This window comes from Haliotis rubra, unplaced genomic scaffold (assembly GCF_003918875.1).
Source record: "Haliotis rubra isolate DU_JTF1 unplaced genomic scaffold, ASM391887v1 Scf337, whole genome shotgun sequence".
Taxonomy (NCBI): Eukaryota; Metazoa; Mollusca; class Gastropoda; order Lepetellida; family Haliotidae; genus Haliotis; species Haliotis rubra.
The window spans coordinates 917,702-923,071 of record NW_025767010.1 but is presented as its reverse complement, the minus strand read 5'-3'; the positions used below and the strand labels follow the sequence as shown (position 1 = coordinate 923,071).

The window sequence follows — 5,370 nt, the reverse complement described above, 5'->3', positions numbered from 1 at the left end:
TTGCCTCAAGTAGATTTTAGTAAGGATAATGCGGTTCACAGTAAGAGTAAGAGATTCAATGCACGTGCGTTTGTTGACATAACAGCTCTCATATGTCCAATTGAGTGTATTTCTCACGATCTTGCATGCTTGTTTTTGAGATTGTATGGGTGCTCCAACAATTTTAGAAAATGTAATTATACATCGCTACGAGTTTCAAAACAATAATATTATATCTGTATGTAACTAATCAACTTTAATCTTTAACACTGGGCTTATATTTCACATCTCTGGGGATATGTTATTCTGACTTGTGTTTGGTCATTCATATTTTTTTTCAGCGAATCCATTCAAAATTCCACCAGGGGTATGACAGAAAGGTTACACGAATGTTCAGTTTGTGAGCCATTTTTGAGTATCTGCTTTGGGATTTAATGTAGCTGAGTTTTGTATATTTTATTTGCATATTCAATAAAACAAATCCCATTTGTGATTATCAAACCCTATTTAGAAATATACAATTGGAAATATAAGGTGAACAGCTGGTAATATTTACATCAGAATATGTCTTTAAAATATATTTTCTTCTTTCAGTTGTGAGGTTTAGTTCTTTAAAATACATATGCAAAAACAAAAACACCAAGACAATGTATGCAAAAACAAAAACATTGCTTCGGTGATTTCACGTACTATTGGAATCAAACAGGAATAGAGTTATCGTTCTTGTTTAAAGTAGTTCTGGTGTTATGGGCCAATATGAAATCCTTCCAGAGGGGCACGAGTCGCTATTCGGCTTGTCCCGGAATAACACGAGTTGGTCACGAATGGGCATGTCAGATTAATGATGGAGGAGAGCTCACCCCATGAGCACGGGCAGTACTCAGAGGCAAGGGTCGTTATTTCTAAAAACATTTCACCAAGAAATTTGGAATTGAAAACCACAACTCTACATCATATTTTACCCAAAATATTATATACCGGTACCCCATGACCATGAGTAGAAGAATAATTTGACCAAGAAATGTTTACTTGAAATCCATAATTTGGCATATTTTACCCCAAATATTTTGACAAGATGGTCATGAAGAGAACACTCCATATACAGTGTGATTGTATGTCCTTAGTGAAGAGAGTAAAGACACAGCAGATATTGCTGACATTCAATACTATCCCAGAATATCCTACACTCATCAGTGTCACAGAGATCAGTCATGAGAAGCACCTCATACCCTCCCATCCCTCCCATCTCACACCACACTCCCAAACTAAGCCTGGACCCAGCATTTACAGGTAACGTCCTGTATACTCCATACTTCCATTCCTGCTGCCTTAAGTTATCTATGTCTCCAAAACAGAGTTATACTATAGGAGGGAAAGAGAAAAACAAATAATGTTGTACGCTACCAACATCATGCTTGTCACAGCTGGGTAAACCTCATGCACCATCACGCGAAACAAACTGGGTCATATATAAACTTTACATGAAAAACAATCAAGACAAAACTAATTACAAATGTCATGGCACATACTTGGTTATCGTGTAACCCTGTGTTTTGATCATGGAAGAGACTATAATCTATACAGGCTAATTAAGTGTAATGTCAAACATCATTGGAGCTTATCAACCTTATATATAGGGTCATGTCAAGCCTTTATATAAGAGACATGTCAACCTTGTATATAGGGTCATGTCAAGCCTTTATATAAGAGACATGTCAACCTTGTATATAGGGTCATGTCAAGCCTATAAATACAAGCCATGTCAAGCCTATATTTAGGATCGATGTCAAGCCTGTATATACAAGTCAAGTCAAGCTTGTGTATACAAGCCATGTCAAGCCTTTATATAAGAGACATGTCAACCTTGTATATAGGGTCATGTCAAGCCTATAAATAAAAGCCATGTCAAGCCTAAATTTAGGATCGATGTCAAGCCTGTATATACAAGCCAAGTCAAGCCTGTATATACAAGCCATGTCAAGCCTTTATATAAAAGACATGTCAACCTTGTATATAGGAATCTTGTTCCATGTCAAGCCTGTATATACAAGCCAAGTCAAGCCTTTATATAAGAGACATGTCAACCTTGTATATAGGAATCTTGTTCCATGTCAAGCCTGTATATACAAGCCAAGTCAAGCCTGTATGTAAGACCCATGTTAAGCCTGTATATACAAGCCAAATCAAACCTGTATGTAACACCCATGTCAAGCCAGTATATACAAGCCAAGTCAAGCCTGTATATACAAGCCAAGTCAAGCCTTTATATAAGAGACATGTCAACCTTGCATATAGGAATCTTTTTCCATGTCAAGCCTGTATATACAAGCCAAGTCAAGCCTGTCAAGCCTGTATATACAAGCCAAGTCAAGCCTGTCAAGCCTGTATATACAAGCCAAGTCAAGCCTTTACATAAGAGACATGTCAACCTTGTATATAGGAACTATGTCAAGCCTATATACTGGGGCCATGTCATGCTTGTATACAAGAGCCAGATCAAGCCTATATTTAGGATCCATGTCAAGCCTTACATACAAGTCAAGTCTGTATATACAAGCCTTGTCAAGCCTATATATAGGCGGAGCAAATGCAATATCAACAACATTAGCCATATTTTTAATAAAGAGATTTCAATATCTGATATTTGTCAACATACTTGATTGAGAAAATGTCAACTAAAGACGTGAGCAGAATCATCCATGATTGATATGATTGATATGATGATTGACATCACAAGCAAATCATGATTAGCAACATCGTTAAGATACCAATAAAACATCTAAAAGTGTGAAAATGGTCTCAATGAAAATATGATAGATAATGGATATTCTATATCTGTTAAATATGCGGTCATTGTCTGGTATACTTTTAGTATGACGCCATCAACAAACTGGGCTGAAATACGAACCCAATGGAATTTTACCAATGATGTTTTAAGACCCAACATGCCATTTCAAAACTCACAAACATCAACGCTATCCATGAAAGACAACTTCCTTCATCTGCAAGCACTATTTGTACATACATTGTTCATAAAATAGTATAAGTTAAATGTACAAAACACGTGACAAGATTCAACAGTGACTATGTAACCATGGTAACAGCACTTGTGAAACTGAATCGGGTATAAATGACATTGACATACAATAAACAAATTCATAACACGTCAACATATCATGAAAACATTACCCTATTTGAGGCCACAGTAAGCTAATCATTTGTTTGTCAAATCTTCAACACCAAAAATATCCAGAAAACATCTTCAAGAAACAGGAATTCTCAGCATGTTAATAAAGATTGAACACAGTAATTTCTAACATAAACTGTTCAACAGTCCCTTATAGTCCACTGAAGATGATATTTTTTCTCTGTGTCGCATATTTTCAAAATGGTGTCTATGCATATGGTTGCAAGAATTCACAAAGTGATACCTTCAAGCTGTCAGCAGAATTATTATCAACAATGGACAATACAGAGAATACCGTACATCTCATGGTTATATTTAATGTCGTAGCGCTACGACAGTCGTAAGTCTATATTAAAGTATGGGAGTTACGATCATCTTAGCGCTACGATCACTTTGAATGACTGGGCCCTGTGAATCACAATACATTTTCACACGTTTATCCCATACATGAACCCGATATTGTAATCAACAAACAATTAATTAACCTGCTGTAACCTCATCTAATCTACATACAACAGATTCAGAGTGTTTCCATTTTTGCATACAGTTCGTTTAAGTAAACAAATCGTGCAGAAAGCACCATTATGCTGTTTTCTGTACAACTTCTAACATGGCTACACAGAAGGGTTCCTTGTCATCTAACTTCAAGGCTGTAAACATTAAGTTCCAGTAAATATAAGATGCACTGACTTGGATACAAGTGCTGGGCCCAGTTCCACATAGCAATCTTAGCACTAAGACGGCCTAGCTCCCATACATTAACACCGACAGGGATAGTCAGAGTACTAAGCTTGCCCCGTGGAACAGGAGCCTGGTAGATACCTCTGAATTAAGTAGAACACTGTTCACATAATCATTTAGTAATTACTTAAATCTGCAGGACAAAAATTCCAAAATGGTAAAATGAAACTAAAAGTTTGTGTGAGTTTGTTTTATGCCGTGTCAGTTAGGTATGAAATTACTGAATGACCATACAAAATAAAGAAAGGGAAGAGTCCTATGATCTGCATTTTCAAAAGCAACATATTATTTGTTTACCTTACTACTGAAGTTACTCTTCAGAAACTTGTAGAAAAAAAACATATTAATGAAAAAGGCCCAAAAGTCTATTTAGAAAAATGTCTGTATCTCACACAGAAAATACTAATTTCATGTTTTCAATATGAGAAACATGTTGATCAGTTTTACAGATGTTTGCATAACAAGCATGACTAACACATACTTAGTATATATACTGACCAGCAATAAAAACGCAACTCAGAATTCATGGAAATTATACTTTTTCAGCATGAGTTTGGATTTGATACTTTAACACAATTGTTTTCATTTCTTAAATTGCGTTTCTTTTGGTGGTCAGTATCAGGGGTGGAAATAACCCATTGCCCGACGTCCGAGTCCAGTGTATTTTTCTGTTGGGCAAGCAAATTTGTATATCACACTGTACCGGTGTCCAGTTGACTTTCCAATGTTAATTATGTTGTTTATTTAAAAAATCAACAAGAAAACGGCCGGTATTGTGGAAAAATTATCAGGGCAAGTGATTTTACATGTGCCACTGTACCGGAGTACACTAGCAATTTTAAAGTTATTTCTACCCCTGAGTATATGACAAATGACTGATTAACAACCACATATATATATATATCTATATTGACTAAAACTATCTGATAGTTTCAAAACACTGAAAATAGTGATTTATAAAAAAAATGTAGCTTCATCTATTTCATGGGAATGTCAAAACAATGGAACCAGAATCCATGACTAAGCTACAATCAGCATCACTTGCAATCACAACACCAAATGCTCCTACACAAGACTTCCTGGATTGTGGAATGATTCAGGTCTCAGTGATCAAATTATGTCTCAGATGCTTCAGCTAAGTTCATTTAACCAAAAAATATGCCTTTACATCCAAAGACACAAAAAGAGGGACACGACTAAATGTATGTTTGCAGAAGTATAACATTAGGGACCATTCATAATTTTTTGTGGGGTTGTGGGGTGATGATTGTTATGGAGAATCATGTATGATGTGTGTACGACAAACACACACACCCAAATTTCATTTACAAAGTGGACCCCCCCCCATGTACAAAGCCAATGGAACACCCACCACCCCCACCCCACCCTTAACTTTTAAGTAGTTTTATGTACAATATTGCTGACCCACCCTAGTTTATGTGTACAAAATTGATGACCCCCTA

At 36.1% G+C, this 5,370-nt stretch overlaps 1 long non-coding RNA gene across 2 annotated transcripts; it reads right to left on the bottom strand.

Annotated features, from left to right (window-relative positions):
- Window positions 1–1,003: 1,003 nt before the first annotated feature.
- Window positions 1,004–4,599, bottom strand: LOC124284460. Of its 2 annotated transcripts, XR_006900557.1 has the most exons (3): window positions 2,409–4,599; window positions 1,700–2,263; window positions 1,004–1,605 (listed from the first exon to the last, which is right to left on the bottom strand). It is a non-coding gene; the product is annotated as an uncharacterized LOC124284460 (long non-coding RNA). The 2 variants fall into 2 exon arrangements; XR_006900556.1 differs by lacking the exon at window positions 2,409–4,599 and having other exon boundaries at window positions 1,700–2,317.
- Between the last annotated feature and the right edge of the window lie 771 nt (window positions 4,600–5,370).